Here is a 23,673-nt window from a genome sequence, read left to right as displayed (position 1 = left end):
GGACAATGAAGTGAGAAAGGGAGTGCCTTTTGGTGGTCAATGAAGGGGTCAGTGGGAGTGCTTTGAGATGGACACTGAAGGGGCCGAAGAGTGCTGTGAGGTGGACAGTGAAGTAAAGGGGGGACTCTCTGAGGTTGACCATAAAGGAAGGTAGTGAGGGGTCAGTGCGTGCCTTGAGGGGCAGCATGTGAGCTGTGACAGGGTCAGTGAGGGAGAGGGTCAGTGAAAGGGGCAGTGAGTGCACTGAAGTGGCTAGTGGGGGTCATTCTGACCCGATCGCACGCTGCACTTCCTTGTAGCGGTGCGATCGGGTCGGAACTGCGCATGCGCAGCATTGCCCGACGACTCCTGTCACCGGGCTATGACGCTGGAAACAAAGAAAGTGGTTGCAGCGGCGACCACAAGAAGATTGACAGTAGGAAGGCGTTCTGGGGCATCACCTGTCCGTTGGCGACCGTTTTCGGGGAGTGGTAAGAAAAACGCAGACATGTCCAGGAGAATGGAGGGTGGATGTCTGACGTCAAAGCCGGCCCCATCATTGCTGTATCCGTCTCACAGAGTAAGTATGTCCACTTTTTTAGCATAGCAGGGCTGCACAAGCGTTTATAGCCTTGCTATGCAAAAATACACTCCCGGGGATTAGTTGATCGCACCAGCAGCAAAAAGTTGCTTGGTGCGATCAACTCGGAATGACCCCCAGTGAGAGTACTGAGGTGGAGAGTGAACTGGTGAGCAGTGACGGAGATCAGTATGTGCTTTGGGGGCAGTGAATGAGGGGGGGCAGTGAGTGCTGTGAGGTCAGTGTGTGCTGCAATGTGCCCAGTGTTATATGGAAAGAACTGGCAGTGAGAGAGGGCTATGGAGGGGGTAATGGGAGACAGCTATGGAGCGAGCAATTGGGATATATGCAGGGAATACATACGTGTGATATATATATATACAGGTGGCACTCCACGGACTTCAGAAAATAGTGATATTTATAAATGAAAAAACAGCATGAGGAGTCCGACGTTTCAACACCGCGCAGGGTGTTTTTTTCAAGGACACATGGTGAGCAAACAGTGTGTAGTAGACACTTACCTTAAATACTTTAACATGCCAGATGAGCCGAGAGAGCGCGGAGGGCGGGGAGTCTCCGGCGGCACCAGCATCCGGCCGCAGAAAGATGACGTGACCGTTGCCGGGCAACCGATCAACAAGCCGCCCGGCGCGTCCCACCGACGCACTGGAAAAAATACAAAATAACAATCAACAGTGCTATAGTGCCAAATAATACAAACTGTATACCTGAACATTAAGAGAAAACTTAATATAGTTTCCAGAAAAGTGCAAAAAAGTGTATTACAAAGTGGATGTATATAACAGAACCGCAGACACATAAAAATATCAGAATACCTAGAAAGTATACATTGATATGCACCAGTGCAATATATCATGATACTTAAAATATATGTTAATCAAAAAATGGATGCCCAAGGCAACCCCCGCACAGGTAAACTAATTATTGCATTGGAAGAGAGAACATCAAACATTAATTAAGGGCAAAGAAGTCAAATAGACAAGTATGCATAATTATAGAAAAATACTCCATGCTATTTTCTCATTCAGTCCATGGGGTGCTAGAGTATTCAACTGCACAATCCATCGTGTTTCGCATTGTGACAGTAATTTCTGCCTATCACCGCCTCTGGTAGGGGCGGGAATGTGATCCACCATTTGGTATTTTAAGCTAGATAGTGAATGTCGGCATAACTTAAAGTGACGTGCCACTGGCTGGTCATTGTCCTTTCCTTCTGTCGCTGCTTTTATGGCCGATCGATGCAGGGCCATATGCTCTTTAAAGGTCCTGATGGTCTGGCCGACATATAATAGTCCGCAAGGACAGATGATCCCGTAGATGATGAACTGAGAGCTACATGTTAAAAAATGATGTACGGTGTACTTCTTGCCGGTTGCAGGATGTTGGAATGCTGGTCCGGTTATTAGGTACTTGCACGTAGTACAAGAGGGACATCTATGACACCCTTTCCGGGTAGACATTATTGGTCTGGGGGAGACATCTGTTTTAACCAACAGATCGCGTAAGTTTCGCCCGCGTTAGTAGCTGGGCATTACTGACATCTTGTGAAAGCAGGGTAAGGCACTATCGTTTTTCACAATGGGCCAGAGCGCACTCGCCGCTCTGGGGATGACCGAGCTGGCAGTCGTAAATTCGGTTACTAAAAGGATTTTTGAAGACAGAGCCTGATCATTTTTGATTGTAATAAAGATACTCTAGGCATTTTTAAGATGTCTGCTTTCTGTTGTAATAGCTTGTTATGCGGTTAGCCTCTGACTTTAAACTTTTCCACTACCTGTGTCAGTGCTCTGTCCAAATCTTCCGGATTACTAGTGATCCGTGCCACCCGGGTCATCTGAGACTTAGGTAGCCCTGCCTTCAAGGCCGGCGGATGAAAGCTGGAGTGTTCAAGAAGTGTATTGCGATCCCTCAGCTTGTTGTAGACAGCAGTGTGTATATGGCGGTCTTTAATGGTAATTTCAATGTCCAAATAATGGATTACTTCTCTGTTGTATTGATAGGTAAACCTGATTGGTGAATCTACCAGATTAATTGACACAAGAAGCTGTTTCAAACTGTCTTCGTCCCCAGTCCAAAATAGAAGCAGGTCATCAATGTAACTTTTGTATAGAAGGATGTTGGAGGCAATTGTGGAATTTAGAAAGAATAACTAGTTTTCTTTTGCAAACATATATACATTTGCCAGTGACGGTGCTATGCAAGAACCCATCACACAGCCAGTTATTTGTTCACAGTATTTGCCATTATGTAAGAAGTAATTGCGTTGTAAGGTCAACTGGAGCAACGTGATGAAAAGATCAATGTCCAGCAGTTGAAAGTTGTTATTTTCCAGAAAAGATTTCATAGTGGCCAACCCTTCCATATGCGGAATCACAGAATATAAATTCTTCACATCCATGGTACACATGATTGTGTCCACAGGCAATTCATCTATTGCTGACAAAATTTTCAACAGATCAGTTGTATCTCTCAGATGTGTAGATTGCTTAATGACCAAAGGTTGCACCATTAGGTCCAAAAACTTTGAAATCGGATAGTATAAAGAATCTCTGGCTGAAATGATGGGTCTTATAGGTGGTCTAATGGCATCTTTATGAATTTTAGGCAAGGAATAAATCACGGGTACTTTTGGATGTTTATTGATTAGTCCCAACTTGCTTTTTTCATCAATTTTTCCTTGATTATGTGCCGCATGCAAGATCTTTTCCACTTCCAATTTATATCGAGCTGTGGGATTGCTCTGTAATCTCCTGTAGGTGGTATTATCAGCTACAGTAATAGATCATCCAGATCTTTGATGTACTGCGTCCTGTCCTGAATTATTATTGCTCCGCCTTTATCGGCTGGGCGATCAATAATGGAAGGATCCTGCCTCAGGGTTTTTAGAGCAACTTGCTCGCCTTTAGATAAATTAGAAAAGATGTTTGGTTGTGCCATCTCAAATTTATTAACGGCACCATCCAGCAGCCTAGAAAATGATTTAATAGATGTATTTGTACTCTGTGGATCAAATGTAGAAGTGGACTTAATAAATGTAGATTTCTGTGGGCCATCACTGGGTTGATGCTGGAAAAATTCACGTAGTCTTAATGACCTTTCAAAACGGTACTGCTCAGTGCGCCACTTAAATGGATCATGTCTATTGGTGGGTATGAATGACAACCCCTTATTTAATAGCCTCTCTTCGTCAGCAGATAGCGGTCTAGATGATAAGTTAAAAATTAAGTTGGTGTCTTCTTTTTGTTGCCGACAGGTGGTTTTGTAGATCCTTTCGTTTTGTTTGCTCCTTCGCGTGTATTGGCGACGGGGGCATCTGCTTTTGCCCGGGTCGTAACTCCCTGTGCTGATCTGCTGGGTGATCGTGTGTTGTCCGAATCCTGTACTAAATAATCGCTGTCACTGTTAGAAGAATCATGTCGTTTGGGATTCTTATACTGTTTATTTCTCCAAGTTTACTGCTTGTTAGTAAATCTCGAATTCGTTGTTTCTGAGCCGTGTAACCAACGGTATACCTTGTAGTCTTCATAATCGGATAACACAGCTTGTAGTTTGCTCTTTTTGTACTGGATCAGGTCGCGCTTGTAATTGTTAACTTGAACAGTTAACTTGTCCCATTTTGCCTGATGGGAAGCATCTTCCAAAAGTGATCTATTCGCCACCTCATATGCTGCAATGTTGGAACGATATCGGGTGAGTTCTTTGCCGGATTCTTCGATAACCAGAAGCATCAGATCCATGCTGCACTTATTTAATATCGAAGTCCATTTTTTGCAGAATACGGTATTGCTACGGCCAATTGTGGGGATGTTTTTTACCCGAAAACCCTGTGGGATTTTTTTGGCACGGTAGTAGTCAGATAGTGAAGTTCCATGCAGTAAATTGTCGGTCTCTTTTTTCTTTAATCTTAACAAATGATAGTAAACTTCATCAACTGAGATGTTGTCTTGATTGGTGAGGAAATCTTCCTTAAACAGAATAGCTGAAGCCTCCGCATCTGTATAGCTGTAGGCGTATTCTGGGTCCGGTATACTTGTAGCGGTGGGTTCCATGGAATCCATGATAATAAATAGTGTCCTCTGTATACTGAATATAGCAGCAAGGTAAATAAAAACAAAGTGCTTGCTTTTCAAAATTGCAAAAACATTATATGGGTCACTCCAAATGAAAATGACAAAAAATGTATGGTGCCACACTTCTTTAGGGCTGATAGCACAACCCAAATTTTATATTCGTGTGTTGCAGCAGGCACTCATGTATAACACATATATGGCCGGGGTGCCCTCCTTGCAGGTATAGAATATGGATGGCTTGTAGTGCTGAGAGACAGCGCTCTGCTCCCATGAGACAAACACAGGTGGCACTCCACGGACTTCAGAAAATAGTGATATTTATAAATGAAAAAACAGTAAAAAGGTCCACAGTCACTAGGTCTACCACTAATGGTAGACATGTATTAGGTCGACAGGGTCAAAAGGTTGACAGGGTCAAAAGGTCAACAAAGAATAGGTAGACAGTAGTGATGAGCGGGTTCGGTTTCTCGGAAACCGAACCCCCCCAAACTTCATCCATTTTACACGGGTCCGAGGCATACTCGGATTCTCCCGTATGGCTCGGTTAATCCGAGCGCGCCCGAACGTCATCATCCCGCTGTCGGATTCTCGCGAGATTCGGATTCTATATAAGCAGCCGCGCGTCGCCGCCATTTTCACTCGTGCATTGGAAATGTTAGGGAGAGAACGTGGCTGGTGTCCTCTCCGTTTATTAATAATATTTGTGCTGCTTATTGCTTAATTGTGGGGACTGGGGAGCAGCTGTATTATATAGGAGGAGTACAGTGCAGAGTTTTGCTGACCAGTGACCACCAGTATACGTTGTCTGCCTGAAAAACACTCCATATCTGTGCTCAGTGTGCTGCATATATCTGTGCTCACACTGCTTAATTGTGGGGACTGGGGAGCAGCTGTATTATATAGGAGGAGTACAGTGCAGAGTTTTGCTGACCAGTGACCACCAGTATATGTTGTCTGCCTGAAAAACACTCCATATCTGTGCTCAGTGTGCTGCATATATCTGTGCTCACACTGCTTAATTGTGGGGACTGGGGAGCAGCTGTATTATATAGGAGGAGTACAGTGCAGAGTTTTGCTGACCAGTGACCACCAGTATACGTTGTCTGCCTGAAAAACACTCCATATCTGTGCTCAGTGTGCTGCATATATCTGTGCTCACACTGCTTAATTGTGGGGACTGGGTAGCAGCTGTATTTTATAGGAGGAGTACAGTGCAGAGTTTTACTGACCAGTGACCACCAGTATACGTTGTCTGCCTGAAAAACACTCCATATCTGTGCTCAGTGTGCTGCATATATCTGTGCTCACACTGCTTAATTGTGGGGACTGGGGAGCAGCTGTATTATATAGGAGGAGTACAGTGCAGAGTTTTGCTGACCAGTGACCACCAGTATACGTTGTCTGCCTGAAAAACACTCCATATCTGTGCTCAGTGTGCTGCATATATCTGTGCTCACACTGCTTAATTGTGGGGACTGGGGAGCAGCTGTATTATATAGGAGGAGTACAGTGCAGAGTTTTGCTGACCAGTGACCACCAGTATACGTTGTCTGCCGGAAAAACACTCCATATCTGTGCTCAGTGTGCTGCATATATCTGTGCTCACACTGCTTAATTGTGGGGACTGGGGAGCAGTTGTATTATATAGGAGGAGTACAGTGCAGAGTTTTGCTGACCAGTGACCACCAGTATACGTTGTCTGCCTGAAAAACACTCCATATCTGTGCTCACTGTGCTGCATATATCTGTGCTCACACTGCTTTATTGTGGGCACTGGGGACCACCAGTATATTATATAGGAGGAGTACAGTGCAGAGTTTTGCTGACAGTGACCACCAGTATATCTACCTCTGTGTCGTCAAGTATACTATCCATCCATACCTGTGGTGCATTTCAGTTGTGCGCAGTATATATAGTAGTAGGCCATTGCTATTGATATGATACTGGCATATAATTCCACACATTAAAAAATGGAGAACAAAAATGTGGAGGTTAAAATAGGGAAAGATCAAGATCCACTTCCACCTCGTGCTGAAGCTGCTGCCACTAGTCATGGCCGAGACGATGAAATGCCATCAACGTCGTCTGCCAAGGCCGATGCCCAATGTCATAGTAGAGAGCATGTAAAATCCAAAAAACAAAAGTTCAGTAAAATGACCCAAAAATCAAAATTGAAAGCGTCTGATGAGAAGCGTAAACTTGCCAATATGCCATTTACGACACGGAGTGGCAAGAAACGGCTGAGGCCCTGGCCTATGTTCATGGCTAGTGGTTCAGATTCACATGAGGATGGAAGCACTCATCCTCTCGCTAGAAAAATGAAAAAACTTAAGCTGGCAAAAGCACAGCAAAGAACTGTGCGTTCTTCTAAATCACAAATCCCCAAGGAGAGTCCAATTGTGTCGGTTGCGATGCCTGACCTTCCCAACACTGGACGGGAAGAGCTTGCACCTTCCACCATTTGCACGCCCCTTGCAAGTGATGGAAGGAGCACCAGCAGTCCTGTTCCTGATAGTCAAATTGAAGATGTCACTGTTGAAGTACACCAGGATGAGGATATGGGTGTTGCTGGCGCTGGGGAGGAATTTGACAAGGAGGATTCTGATGGTGAGGTGGTTTGTTTAAGTCAGTCACCCGGGGAGACACCTGTTGTCCGTGGGACGAATATGGCCATTGACATGCCTGGTCAAAATACAAAAAAAATCACCTCTTCGGTGTGGAATTATTTCAACACAAATGCGGACAACAGGTGTCAAGCCGTGTGTTGCCTTTGTCAAGCTGTAATAAGTAGGGGTAAGGAGGTTAACCACCTAGGAACATCCTCCCTTATACGTCACCTGGACCGCATTCATCAGAAGTCAGTGACAAGTTCAAAAACTTTGGATGACAGCGGAAGCAGTCCACTGACCACTACATCCCTTCCTCTTGTAACCAAGCTCCTGCAAACCACACCACCAACTCCCTCAGTGTGTCAATTTCCACCTTACACAGGAAAGCCAATAGTCCTGCAGGCCATGTCACTGGCAAGTCTGACGAGTCCTCTCCTGCCTGGGATTCCTCCGATGCATCCTTGAGTGTAACGCCTACTGCTGCTGGCGCTGCTGTTGTTGCTGCTGGGAGTCGATCGGCATCCCAGAGGGGAAGTCGGAAGACCACTTGTACTACTTCCAGTAAGCAATTGACTGTCCAACAGTCCTTTGCGAGGAAGATGAAATATCACAGCAGTCATCCTGCTGCAAAGCGGATAACTCAGGTCTTGTCAGCCGGGGTGGTGAGAAACGTGGTTCCGGTATCCACCGTTAATTCAGAGGCAACTAGAGACTTGATTGAGGTACTGTGTCCCCGGTACCAAATACCATCTAGGTTCCATTTCTCTAGGCAGGCGATACCGAAAATGTACACAGACCTCAGAGTCACCAGTATCCTAAAAAATGCAGTTGTACCCAATGTCCACTTAACCACGGACATGTGGACAAGTGGAGTAGGGCAGACTCAGGACTATATGACTGTGACAGCCCACTGGGTAGATGTATTGCCTCCCGCAGCAAGAACAGCAGCGGCGGCACCAGTAGCAGCATCTCACAAACGCCAACTCGTTCCTAGGCAGGCTACGCTTTGTATCACCGCTTTCCATAAGAGGCACACAGCTGGCAACCTCTTACGGAAACTGAGGAACATCATCGCAGAATGGCTTACCCCAATTGGACTCTCCTGGGTATTTGTGACATCGGACAACGCCAGCAATATTGTGCGTGCATTACATCTGGGCAAATTCCAGCACGTCCCATGTTTTGCACATACATTGAATTTGGTGGTGCAGAATTATTTAAAAAAACGAGAGGGGCGTGCAAGATATGCTGTCGGTGGCCCGAAGAATTGCGGGCCACTTTCGGCATTCAGCCACCGCGTGCCGAAGAATGGAGCACCACCAAACACTCCTGAACCTGCCCTGCCATCATCTGAAGCAAGAGGTGGTAACGAGGTGGAATTCAACCCTCTATATGCTTCAGAGGATGGAGGAGCAGCAAAGGCCATTGAAGCCTATACATCTGCCCACGATATAGGCAAAGGAGGGGGAATGCACCTGACTCAAGGGCAGTGGAGAATGATTTCAACGTTGTGCAAGGTTCTGCAACCCTTTGAACTTGCCACACGTAAAGTCAGTTCAGACACTGCCAGCCTGAGTCAGGTCATTCCCCTCATCAGGCTTTTGCAGAAGAAGCTGGAGACATTGAAGGAGGAGCTTAAACAGAGCGATTCCGCTAGGCATGTGGGACTTGTGGATGGAGCCCTTAATTCGCTTAACCAGGATTCACGGGTGGTCAATCTGTTGAAATCAGAGCACTACATTTTGTCCACCGCGCTCAATCCTAGATTTAAAACCTACATTGTATCTCTCTTTCCGGCAGACACAAGTCTGCAGAGGTTCAAAGACCTGCTGGTGAGAAAATTGTCTAGTCAAGTGGAACGTGACCGTCAACAGCTCCTCCTTCACATTCTCCCGCAACTGGGGGTGCGAGGAAAAGGCTAAGAATTCCGAGCCCACCCGCTGGCGGTGATGCAGGGCAGTCTGGAGCGAGTGCTGACATCTGGTCCGGACTGAAGGACCTGCCATCGATTACTGACATGTCGTCTACTGTCACTGCATATGATTCTCTCACCATTGAAAGAATGGTGGAGGATTATATGAGTGACCGCATCCAAGTAGGCACGTCAGACAGTCCGTACGTATACTGGCAGGAAAAAGAGGCAATTTGGAGGCCCTTGCAGAAACTGGCTTTATTTTACCTAAGTTGCCCACCCTCCATTGTGTATTCCGAAAGAGTGTTTAGTGCAGCCGCTCACCTTGTCAGCAATCGGCGTACGAGGTTACTTCCAGAAAATGTGGAGAAGATGATGTTCATCAAAATGAATTATAATCAATTCCTCCGTGGAGACATTCACCAGCAATTGCCTCCAGAAAGTACACAGGGACCTGAGATGGTGGAATTCAGTGGGGACGAATTAATAATCTGTGAGGAGGGGGATGTACACAGTGAAAGGGGTAAGGAATCGGAAGATGATGATGAGGTGGACATCTTGCCTCTGTAGAGCCAGTTTGTGCAAGGAGAGATTGATTGCTTCTTTTTTGGTGGGGGCCCAAACCAACCAGTCATTTCAGTCACAGTCGTGTGGCAGACCCTGTCGCTGAAATGATGGGTTCGTTAAAGTGTGCATGTCCTGTTTATACAACATAAGGGTGGGTGGGAGGGCCCAAGGACAATTCCATCTTGCACCTCTTTTTTTCTTTAATTTTTCTTTGCATCATGTGCTGTTTGGGGACAATTTTTTTGAAGTGCCATCCTGCCTGACACTGCAGTGCCACTCCTAGATGGGCCAGGTGTTTGTGTCGGCCACTTGTGTCGCTTAGCTTAGTCACACAGCGACCTTGGTGCGCCTCTTTTTTTCTTTGCATCATGTGCTGTTTGGGGACAATTTTTTTGAAGTGCCATCCTGCCTGACACTGCAGTGCCACTCCTAGATGGGCCAGGTGTTTGTGTCGGCCACTTGTGTCGCTTAGCTTAGTCACACAGCGACCTTGGTGCGCCTCTTTTTTTCTTTGCATCATGTGCTGTTTGGGGACAATTTTTTTGAAGTGCCATCCTGCCTGACACTGCAGTGCCACTCCTAGATGGGCCAGGTGTTTGTGTCGACCACTTGTGTCGCTTAGCTTAGCCATCCAGCGACCTCGGTGCAAATTTTAGGACTAAAAATAATATTGTGAGGTGTGAGGTGTTCAGAATAGACTGAAAATGAGTGGAAATTATGGTTATTGAGGTTAATAATACTATGGGATCAAAATGACCCCCAAATTCTATGATTTAAGCTGTTTTTGAGGGTTTTTTGTAAAAAAAACACCCGAATCCAAAACACACCCGAATCTGACAAAAAAATTTCAGGGAGGTTTTGCCAAAATGCGTCCGAATCCAAAACACGGCCGCGGACCCGAATCCAAAACCAAAACACAAAACACAAAAAATTTCCGGTGCACATCACTAGTAGGCAGTAGGAAAGGTCGACAGGGTCAAAAGGCCACCTGTAAATTATCAACACAATTTTTTTGTGTGGTGTTTTGTCACTTTTCTGCACAAACAAGCCCCATTAGCATACCACGTCCCCTCGCATGGCTCGCTTCGCTCACCATGCATCGGGCAGGTTATTATTCCCAAGTGTAGTCCACGTGGATGGTAAAGTAGGAAAAAGCTGGAAAAAAAACAAAAAACTTGTGTCTACCTTATGTGTGTCCACCATGTCATGTCGACCTTTTGACTATGTCGGCTTTTTTTTTAACTGTCTTCCTTTTACATGTCCACCTTTTGACCCTTTCATCCTTTTGACCCTGTCGACCTAATGCATATCTACCATTTGTGGTTATCTACTGACTTTAGACCTTTTTAGTGTAGATCTATAGTCCAGATACCATTCTTTGTATTATTTTTGGAAAAAACTGCTCCAAACCCTTTAATTGTCATTTTTTTTAGTAACCCACATTGCATTCCCCAGACAATTCTCTGCATTGGCCAACTTCACAAAAAAAAAAGTAAAAAAAACACAGCAGTGAGCCCTGTAATAATAACGGCAGCTCCAGCTGGCAAAATCACTGGGCAGCACTACAATATGCTGCCTTTTGTCCAGCTTTCTCTGCTTGGGGTTGCCCAGGTTTCTCTGCTGGGGGTTGCCCAGCTTTCTCTGCTGGGGTTGCCTAACTTTCTCTGCCCCCCTCATCTTTAAAAAAAAAAAAAAAAAAAAAAAAAGAATATATTTACCAGTCCCAGGAGCAGGGAATCGGTGCTCCGGTGTGCGCTGCCGGGCACCGGGTCATCCATATGCTGCTCTGTGACCCCTGTCGAGGTCACACACAGCACATTGGGGGTCACACACAGCAGCAGGATCCGGTGCCCAGAAGCCTCCTGGAGCAGCAGACCAGGGTCCTGGGACTGGTAAGTATAAATCCGGGGGGTGTCTTTTTTACGGCATGGGGGATAGCGACGGCAGCAGTGCATGCACAGCAGGACATTGGGCATTTTTTACGAAAAAGAGAGGCATTGCAGGGACAGAGCTTTATCGCAAGCTCTGTCCCTGCATGCGATAATTGATACATCTATACGATGTATCACCTGTCATTAGCATCATCAGATGCGGATGGTGATAAATCGGCCCCTAAATATGTATCCCAGCATCTTTGAGCATCAGATTTGGAAGTAGGTATTAAATCTATTAGGGTTTTATACCAAAAGGATATTTCCATTTTCCTGCTTTTTGTATAATATTAGGTACTGTATGTATACTTAATTGGCAATAATATATCAATTAGTAGACAGTTGGAGTTCATCATACTGTACTTATAAATATGTTGTTAGTGAGCATTTGTGGTTTACAGAGCTCCTTAACATATTTATTAGTATGATGAGTTCCAACTGACTGCTAATTGATACAGTATATTGGCCCTCATTCCGAGTTGTTCGCTCGGTATTTTTCATCGCATCGCAATGAAAATCCGCTTAGTACGCATGCGCAATGTTCGCACTGCGACTGCGCCAAGTAACTTTGCTATGTAGAAAGTAATTTTACTCACGGCTTTTTCATCGCTCCGGCGATCGTAATGTGATTGACAGGAAATGGGTGTTACTGGGCGGAAACACGGCGTTTCAGGGGCGTGTGGCTGAAAACGCTACCGTTTCCGGAAAAAACGCAGGAGTGGCCGGAGAAACGGTGGGAGTGCCTGGGCGAACGCTGGGTGTGTTTGTGACGTCAACCAGGAACGACAAGCACTGAACTGATCGCACAGGCAGAGTAAGTCTGAAGCTACTCTGAAACTGCTAAGTAGTTAGTAATCGCAATATTGCGAATACATCGGTCGCAATTTTAAGAAGCTAAGATTCACTCCCAGTAGGCGGCGGCTTAGCGTGTGTAACTCTGCTAAATTCGCCTTGCGACCGATCAACTCGGAATGAGGGCCATTATTGTCAATTAAGTCTACAACTGTGGGTTATTGCAATCAGTAGTAAATAAATATGTTGCCTGTTTTTCTCTTTTCTTTACTTTTCATATAACTTAGAGCCTGATTCAGATCACATTGCTCCTGCTGTTGTGGTCACAAAGTACAGGTTTCTGCAGAGGGGTACACTGTGTTCCACAGGGATATACATCGGGGTGTAGAGAGGGATCTTGATCCAGAGGCACCAACAGGCTAAAGCTTTAGACTGTGCCAGAATGCATTGCGGGGCCTCCTCTATAACCCCTAGGCAGCCCTGATAATTCTTTTTAGAAGACTTCTGCAGCACTTGATATGTCAGTGTGACATACTCTGCAGCGGCTCCATCACCTCCCCATCGGCGTCGCATACTCCCACTGGCTCTGTTCCCGGGTACTTGCGACGGAAACACTCTGGCTCTAGGCACACGGTCGCAGACGCTCTCCTGGTTCGCGTGGCTGCTACAGAAGGGAGGAGGTAAGAGGGTCCCCCATGCGGGACCCGCCATTAAATCACGTTCCGATAGCAGTCTAGGGAGACGGACTGCGACGCTGGCGTGGACACTGTCACTGAGCAGGGACCACACTATATCCACCAGGGCATAAGAGTACAGGTCGGATATACTAATATCCATTTTATTAAGACTCCATAGTACTAGGTGGTACTCCATGGTACCAGGTGGTACTCCATAGTACCAGCATAGGGGAACTGGCACTTGACCTGTAGCCTCTCCCCCGGCCCAGGGAGCCATCTACTGTTGGTGTTCCCGCCCTGAAGCTGCCTCACACTCTACCTCACTCCCTGACTGAGACGCTGGGCGCTATCTTCTAAAATAGATGCGACTGGTCTCGGGACTGCAGGGCAAGGTCTCCTTTGTAAACCCGCCTGTACATTAGCGCCGTGGTTTTACAAACACTTAAATATTCTACATATCGATATTAAGACAGCGTTAGTTAAGAACAAGTGTACCTGTGTCAGAATATATTGTACGAGTATTCTTTCTGATATATACATCCGGTCTCAGACCGCGCATTGTTATATATATATATATATATATATATATACACATTTTTATATGTGTTCATATAATAATCCAATGCAACTTTATTGCCATGAAAATAATTATCTGCATTGCAAACGTGACTATGTGTGCCTGTATCTGCTATGTGATTTCACTGCGGTGTATTCCAGATATATCTATCACTGTATGCTGTACCCTAGGGGACTAGGTGCGTCTGGATCAATATATAGTGCGTCACAGTATTTACCTATTACGTGTATTCTACTGTGTACTCAGTCACATAATACCAGATTTATTTGCAGGTGTTGTGTACTGGGTACTTAGTCACATGCTAATAGATTTATTCGCAGGTATTGTACTCTGTCTTGCTTCATCGTACTAAACCGCCGTCTGTTGCATTTGTGTATAATGTTTAACATGTACGGCAGTAAATCTGGGGACGCTCCTGCATCCTGCAGAGCATGCGCAACGGATTTACCTGAGGGGGAAGTTTGTGTGATGGTCTGTGTACTATGGCCCTTATTCCGAGTTGATCGCTCGTTAGCAATTTTTTTTTTCCAAACGTATAGTCGCTGCCCACGGGGGAGTGTATTTTCACTTTGCAAGTGTGTGATCGCATGTGCAGCCGAGAGGGACGAAAAAGTTTATTGCAGTTTCTGAGTAGGTCTGAACTTACTCAGCCCTTGCGATCACTTCAGCCTGTCCGGTCCCAGAATTGACGTCAGACACCCACCCTGCAAACGCCTGGACACGCCTGAGTTTTCCCTACCACTCCCAGAAAACGGTCAGTTGACACCCATAAACACCCTCTTTCTGTCAATCTCCTTGCGAACGGCTGTGCGAATGGATTAGTCGCAAGAAGCATTGCACAGCAACAATGCTGTTTGTAACTGTACGACGCGCATGCGCATTGCGCATACATATCTGCAGTAGCAACCTGATCCCTGTGCTGCAAAAATCAGCCGCATGCGATCAACTCGGAATGAGGCCCTATGTCTCATACATCTCCCAGTCATTCAGCAGCTCCTGTAATCAATCAGGAGCCAACCTGGGCTGCGTTCTCAAACCTACTGGGTACTCTAGTTGAGCGCTTTATGCCCCCTATGGGACTACCTGTAACATTACAGTCACTGATGTCCCCATGGTTACTCCGCTTGGGCGGGAAAATTTTACCTCACGGGTTGTAGTGTATCACTCATTCCTTGGTCAGGCAAAACCCTATTCAAGGTCACTCTCATGTCTCTGGGTCATCTAAGCGGGCTGCTTCCTCCTCCCTATCCAATAATCTCTCTGATATTTTGTTTGAAGAGAGGGGGATCTTGCTGTCCTGTCAGTCCCTATATTAAGTGTTTCTGACAAGGATTTTCCATTGCTGAATGACACCACTGCCCTTGTGGTTACTGGGAAGCAAATCCTACAAATCACTGATGATAAGAGGATTCTCCTACTGTGGTTAAGCAAACTGATATATTCACACGTCAGAGGGTAATTAAAACTCCGCAATCTGACCATTAAGTGTACATCAGACAAGAATACTGGTCTAATCCAGGGAAGACATTCCCCTTGTCTACAATGGGCATTAGCTCGATATCCTCCCCCTGCAGAGTTATATAACAAGTAGGTACAGTAATTCACTGCTAGTGAACTCGTGTCACCCATTGGGTGTCATCCACTCTGCCTCTCACCACTGTCCCCTCACTGTAGGAACTGACAGATAAGCGTGTGGAGGGATGCCTGTAGTCTATTACTCCCTTACGGGTGTTGTACATAGACCACGATTGCGTCCTCTTGGGGCTGCAAAATAGATTGATGACTGGATCAGGCATTAGAGGAAGAGCTGCCTGAGGATATATCTGACAATGCCAGACATTGCCTGTCTCACAATACCACCGCCACCTTTTTCTATACCAGGAGGCGTACCCTGAGGCGGGTGTGTTGGCTGCCAAGGCGTTGAATACGTCTGTCCTGGCTCGCCGTATTCTGTGGGTGAGGTCATGGAAGGTGGACCTGGACTCCAAAAGTCCTTGGAGGTATTCCCCTTTACTGGGGACATCTTATTTGGGGAAGACCTAATTAAAAATTGGGTCTGAATCGATGGCTACTATGACTGCTTTTCTCCCAAATGCTACTCCTTCTGCACAGAAGGCAAAAGGTACCACTTTTCCCTGCTTTCGGTCTTAAGGGAAAGCGAAGGTGAGGCATACCCGAGATTGTCTCGTGCTCCCAACAACCACAAAGCCCAAGGCCTAACAATCCTGGGCTGCTCATCAGCCTCCTTCTCATGACAAGCCTGCTGCATGATGGGACAGGCCTCCCCCTGGAGGATTCCGGGGTGGGGGGCCGACTTCTGCGATTCATCCAGGTCTGGTTAATGACCACTTCAGACGCATGGATGTGAGGAGTTGTCTCTCATGGGTATGCAGTCTCTTTTGTCAAAGTCAAAAAATATTGCAGTACACACATCACGTACGAACTACACACAGATGGCCTCCGCGCGTGTACTTGTTCTGCTGTGCATGCACATACTCGCAATTTGTGTATGGTCGCTCCCGCGGTCCTGCGCGTGGTATGGGTATTTACGGTAGAGTTTGTGAACGCATGGAGAGCTATCAAAACACATTACATATTTAATCCAAATAGTGCACAATGTACACATAGTCCCCCTGCACCACACCAGAAAATAACAACAGTTTAAATGATTCCAGAACAAAGGGATTCACCTTTACAGGATAAGAGGGGACAGACTAAGGTTATAAGGTGGTGTTTGGTATCCAGCTGTAGGGTATTTTAAGGGTAACATTCCGGTGTTGGTCTGCGGAAGATCGCATGTTCCTGCGGATAGTTATGTGCAGAAGCAGAATATAGATATAAACTGTATTTACTGTATATTATGTATGCGGCGGGAATTCAGAGGAGACCACCCACAAGAGCAGTTGGGAAAGACCGCCTACCTTTTCAAATCGACCTATGACCTCTCCTGTACTGTAAAAGTGCTTTCCTGTGTCCAATGGACAAAGGGATTACAGTATCCATTGTATTGCTTTTGGAAGAATTGTATAAATAAAGCCTGCTGCAGCCTTTACTCTGTTATATTGTAGTGTATTATTTGTATTGTAAACCCCCTTTCAGCAATAATCCACTGTGGTGTCAGAACCCAGCGGTAAAATCACAATTGGTGTCGTGTCCTCATTGCCCTGCTAAGGTTTAAAGTGTTTTATCATTGCATTACATTACTGCTAAGGTTTAAAGTGTTTTATCATTGCATTGCGTTACTGTAAAGGGTTAAAGTGTATCTCTGGGTGTGCGCGTGCTGTGTGTACTTTGTACCCCCAGCGCGGCATTTGTACGCAAAGTCTGTACAGTGATACGGGACTCCGTACGCAAGCAGTGTATAAAGTACGTAGCGTGTGTACTAAGGTTAGCGGCCGCAGCGGCTCCATGGTAAAGTGTATTCTAAGTGTGTATAAGGTATAGCTTTCATTCCTGTAAGATAATCAACATTATCAATTGGGGGCTCTCCAGTCTGCCACATTCTTACTGCCTAACAGGTCACAGCAGACTTTATCTATCAGCATAAGGGTGGACAGAAAGTATCCTACGTATCCTTTTCTTGGTCGGTGGATGATTGAAAACCCTACTTAATTGCTGATTAGATGGTGTCTGCTCTGTATGGTTTGTAGAGATGCTGATAGAACTCGTAAGGTAAACAGGAAAAAAGCTATTTAAAATCTGTGAAAGTTTTTTTTGGCGCCAAAACCTTACACAGCACCCATACTCTTTGCATACCCTCTCACATTGTTGCAAAACAAAGTTCAAATAAGTCATATAGGAGGTCATTCCGAGTTGTTCGCTCGCAAGGCGATTTTAGCAGAGTTGCTCACGCTAAGCCGCCGCCTACTGGGAGTGAATCTTAGCATCTTAAAATTGCGAACGAAGTAATCGCAATATTGCGATTACACACCTTGTAGCAGTTTCTGAGTAGCTTCAGACTTACTCGGCATCTGCGATCAGTTCAGTGCTTGTCGTCCCTGGTTTGACGTCACAAACACACCCAGCGTTCGCCCAGACACTCCTCCGTTTCTCCGGCCACTCCTGCGTTTTTTCCGGAAACGGTAGCGTTTTTCCCACACGCCCATAAAACGGCCTGTTTCCGCCCAGTAACACCCATTTCCTGTCAATCACATTACGATCGCCAGACCGATGAAAAAGCCGTGAGTAAAATTACTAAGTGCATAGCAAATTTACTTGGCGCAGTCGCAGTGCGGACATTGCGCATGCGCATTAAGCGGAAAATCGCTGCGATGCGAAGATTTTTACCGAGCGAACAACTCGGAATGAGGGCCATTGTGTTTGATTCAGATTGGATTGTTTATCTGTTAAGTAGGTTTAAAAAAAAATAATTGCTGCATAATCTTGGTAAAGTTTTTTTTTTTTTAACTCAGGCCTAAAATAACTTCAGGTGCTTGTATAATGTTTGATTTCTTTGTGACAAAGGAAGCCACATGGTCTGTCCTCCATTTTGGACTAACCACATGGCCTGTCCACCATTTTGTGTAACCCTCATGGATGTGGAAGGGGGAGGAGCAGCGGCCATTTTGGGAAGGTCATTTTTCTAAATGGCTGATTTTCACTGCACAGAATAATTAGCTTTCATTAGTCACATGAAACACGATTTATGAGTTACCAATGCATTTATTTAACCCATGCCATAGTCAATTACAAATAGTTTCAATGGGGCCTAGTAAAAGTTAATAGTGAGATGAATACTTGATGTAAGAACTACACACAGATAAAAACAAAGTTTTTTTTTCCTTCTACCTCTAGGATTTAGTTAACTATGCTTGCTAGTTTAGGATACCCATTGAAATGCAAATTAACCTGTGTAACTGCTTTTTATTAGCAGTGAAAAAACCCCCACTTTTACAGGCAGACAAAAGCACATAGCTTTGATATGCAAATTAGAAGCACTGAATGGGTTAATGAGTCTCATAGGAGACCAGTGAATGGTACATATATAATATAATTATAATTATGTGTATATTTATATCAGTGTATGTTCTGCAAGATAGCTATCCAATCTGAATCATACCATTTGAATTATTGATTAATGCTAGATTCATTTAGAACTATGGTGCTATATAGTTAAAAATAAAATAAATATTTAAGGAAGTAAGTGTAAGACACACACGCAGCCTGGCCTAGTTGTAAAGGTTTATACAGAAGAAACTGTGTGTTGTGTTAAGTGAGCGATTATAGTTAATATTGCTCACATTGATAGAATTGTGTGATTTGTGCTATTGCGGACGTACGGTTTTTGTACACGTGTCTCGGACAAAGTACAAGACTGCGTACGCAGCGTAAGAGACACGCACGATCGCGTGTTTACGCAAATTGCGTAAGAAGTACGCTCGCTAAGTACAAATTACACAATAGTTCATTTAGTTTAAAGGTGGGACAGTAGCCATGCTACAATAGCACCAAACTACCCGGTTTCTAAAGAAATTTAGTATAAAAACAAAATTTAGTATAAATAATTTTTTCAATTGCCTCTGGGGGTAAAGCTGCCAACTTGAATGAATCCTAAATTTTCTGTACAGAAAAGAAAAATCAAGTGTATTTGAGTGAGCGAATGCAGGACTGAGTGGATACTGAACCCAATAACTAGGTGGTCTAGGTGGTCGAAGCTAGGTGGTCTAGGTGGACACACTGGGTTAGTAGAGGCCCGATGGCGTAAGGTTTGCAACCCTGCGTTAATAACTAGGTGGTCTTGGTGGACTGAGTGGTATCCCATATAACGCTAGGTGGTCTGCTAGGTGGTCTACAGCAATTGTAGGGCATATAGATAGCTAGTATCTATAGGCTGTGCTATTGCATCACATGTCCGTTTGTTCTGCACATAGCAACGTGATATTATTGTGTCATATGCACTGTGGAAGAGCATACGCAGACGTGATTGTATAGACAAAGGGGTTTTTCTTTGATAACTTCGGGAAATCTCCCTGGTGGGCTTCACTGGAAAGGGTGAAAGATAGTTATCTAATTTCTCTGTTTTTCACCCTACAAACAATTCCAGTTGAAAGATACCGAAAAGGAAATTTTCACTGCCTCTCTCAGGAAAATATTCCAAACAGAACTTCCACCAAATAAATAACGGTGTTGTAAGGTCTGATAGGAGCCCTAAGTTGGGTACATTGCCTTCGCTATCAACAGTGTATGGTAGTACTGGCCAGCGTGGGCGCGAGCGAGTGGAAGGCACTCAGGTATACTTCCACCGTCTACTTATATTGAGTATTTTGGTGTTTGTGGGAATTTTTTTTAAGATATTGGAAGAGACCCACAAATATAGGAGCCAGTTGCTCAAGTAAGAGACGTTAAGACAGGGTTCAGGCAGAATTGTGGCCAAAAGGCTCAGCAAGGTTTATCATGTGTGAAAAATATGGTTCACACACAGAAGTTTTATGCAATGAGTGGATATGTATGACTAATAATGATAGGGAACCATTCCCTAGGGTGGGAAGCTTTGAACCAGAGGTATTACAGAACTTAAGGTTAAAGATATGTCTGATTAAATCCAGAAAACAAAGGATTAGACATAATGATTGTTTAAAATTATGGCAGCAAGAGGGGGATATGCAAAGGAAATTAGCTCGTGCAGCAGGTTCCAAACCTAGCGGGAAAACAATGGCGACCGCACCACCACTACCGTATATTGCGGGGGAGAAGATGGCTACAGTCAATGGTATATCCGTAAAATATAGTAGTATGTAAAAACAATGTATTAACCCTAATTATTTTTTGCAAGATGTATCCTGTTTTTTTTAAAGTCTTTTCAAGGTTATAGGTCACAAGAGGATGATGGACTTGCTGGCAGATCAGTTCCTGTATTTATTTGCAGAGAGAGAGAGACATAAGATGCATTGGAGGGAATGGTAATTGTATCGCTGGCCTGTAACTGTAATTGTATGTAACTGTATGTTTTAACTGCTTACTGTATGAGTTGTAACTATAGGTATACTGTACTTTGTAATATATATATTGAATCTATATTTTTTTTCAATAACAAATATATCCAGCCAAATTGCAGCTCTCCTCCAAGCAGTCACCTCGCTGCAGGAAACTCAGGTGGGGCCTGTCCAACCAGGTAGAGCAGTAACAATATTCCCCAATGAAAGAACTGGTGAGGTCACAGCTACCGGTAAGTGTGAGACAGTTCATTGCACAGAGACAACAACACCTCACAGTAAACAGATTAGGAACGGAACGGTAGGATTACACCCTGTCTTGGAAATAGTAACTCCCAATGGGGGAACCGATAGTCAGGGAATAATCCTCACCAGGAATAATGCAATGTATTGCCCATGCCCAGAGATGAGCTGCGATCAATCATTTCAGAATTCCCCGACCCTCGGAAGCATTTAGCCAGATGTCAGAAATCTTTCAGAGATCTGGGTAATGCGTATGAACCGACAAACAAACATTGGCGGATATTTTTTAAAGCGTGCCTACCCCCTAATATTGACACCCAAAAATGTATCATTGATTGTAGATTAGAGTCGGATAGTCTTATGACTGACAGAAACAACCAGGAAAATATAGAACGAATTAATAGGCAACTAGAGTTGTGTTTCCCCATTGAGTGGAGAAGAATTTTCCCCATAAAACAGAGGGAAAATGAAATGACATCTGAATATTTCCATCGGGCCCTGCAAATAATGGATAGATACATGGGTGTATCAGATACAGGGAACAATGCGAATTATAGGGAAGTGGCTGTCTCTTTGCTAATGGACGTACTCAATAAGACAGTGAGGGACAGGGTACAAACATCTTTGCCTAATTGGAAAGGGGTCACAGTAGCTTGTCTTAGAGAGTGCGCAATTAAACATCACCAGAAATATTGTTAGGCAAAGAAAACAACAGGAGGAGAGGCTGAGGATTGAAAGTATACAGGCCATTACACCAAAGTCTCATCAACCTAAACCCCAAAACACGGATAGTAAGAAAGGACCTAGGATATGCTACACTTGTAGGAAGGAAGGGCATTTTGCCAGAGATTGTAGGTATAGTAGAACACATAGCCAATATAGACCCCTAGACAGAGAAAACAAGCCACGTTATTAAACACATAGACGGGATCAAGGGACATATAGTAAGGAATCACGAGCCATATAGAGAACACAGATTCGGTTACTGGGAAGAACAGAATAAATGCAACTTTACCCTTTTGACAGAACTTGCTGGGGTTAGGAGGAGGCCTCTAAACTTCTGCTTCTCTCTCTAGCAGTTGTGACCTCTAAGTAACTTAACAGGAGTTTTGTTAGAGATGGTATACATATAGAGTACTCCCACCCAGGAAGCACAAAATATGTTAGATACCCACGAAGACTAATGTTGCATTTCACTGTTCTAGATGCATGTCCATCACAGGTAGAGGAAATTATCTCAAAGATACCGGGTTCCCTATGAACTTAGAATGGACAAGACACTGGATTGATGGCTGGGATGGTCCCGGTAGAGATATACCACACATAGAATTTTTTTAGGGGAACAGACCAATTAGGGAATCATTCCCCGTAGTGCCCAATCCAGATGTCAAACTTTGTAAAATCTTCTTTGCCTCTACAAACTTATCTGTTACTAAACTCTGTGATTTGTCTTCAAAGTTTCCTCTTCATCTCTTACGTTCACCGACAGGATTACAGTTCAAACGTCACATGCCTACTTGGTCTTTTCAGAGTTCTGCCCAAAACCAGTATATCTCACCAGCATAGGGACACCAGTATCAGTGTGCCTGGTCATGCACAAAGGGTGGAGAATGGGAATACTGGTGAAGGGAGACTGTGCATAGATACCGATATACATGATGGTGTGACAGCCTGATGGTGAACGCAAATCTGACAATTTTTATTTTTATTATTTCCCCTCTCTTTTCACTTTCCACAGATGGTTTACTTCACACAACTGATAATACACAACAGTTAAACACATTGAAATGCAAGATTTATGTTCCCTACAGAATGGTCGCTGACCCGGAAAGAACTCGTGACAAAGAGCAGAGTGTAGAGAACATCGTATCACTGGAGTGTCTGTTCCGGGAAAGCTGAGAGGCAGGACTGTTGAGACGGCACCTGAGCGCGGAGAACAAGAAGACCAGAGGCGGTTGTCGCACCAGTTTTTATTTTTTTTTCTCCATCTCCCCCTACCCTCCTTCTCTTCTTCTCTTTCTCCCCTCTACTTGTCTCCCTTCTCTTCCCTTAACAAGATGGACCTACCCCAAGAGACTGCGTTTCGGGTTTTCCTGTTAATCCTGTTGTTGACCAGGACAGTCTGTCTCGGTGAGGGTCCCAGAGAGGTCGAGCAAGGATCTGGAATGGGTTCTGATGGCGAGGATGGATTTGTAGAATCTCAGAAGCAACACATCACTCGAGCAAAGGCGGGTATCAGAAAGCGCTCTGGTAGTCAGGGAGGTCGGAGGCACTGTGAAGGGTTATTGTCTGAGGAAGATTGCATTTGTAGGAATTGTGAGAATATAGTCGAGGATGGGTGCATCCAGAGATGTCAGTCCAGCCTTAATATCGACATGGACCGTCATCCGTTGAGTGATTACCACTCACTAGTGGGTAAGGTCTTAAACCAGACAGAATGCTGGGTGTGCTCACAAGTACCTCAAGGTCAGAGCAAGTCAGGATTAGTACCGTACCCTTTAGCAATAGATGAGGTACTCGAATTACGGGGTGGGAGACCGGTGGACAAGAAATTCAATATTTCTAGGCCCCCTAGTTTGAAGCTCCACCAGTATCATGTAGATAGATCCTTATTATGTTTCAATATTTCCAATTACCGAAAACCGGGAAATTGGGAAGTGACGTGGAATAACCAGACAATGACCTTTTCACACAGAGCTTATAGGATACCCATAGACCCTGAACTTGTACGCCAAATAGCCAACAGTGGAAGGTATTTCCGGTATAGGTATACTCGAGGAAGC

This window comes from Pseudophryne corroboree, chromosome 8, assembly GCF_028390025.1.
Source record: "Pseudophryne corroboree isolate aPseCor3 chromosome 8, aPseCor3.hap2, whole genome shotgun sequence".
NCBI lineage: Eukaryota > Metazoa > Chordata > Amphibia > Anura > Myobatrachidae > Pseudophryne > Pseudophryne corroboree.
Note: the sequence above shows the minus strand (reverse complement) of the source record.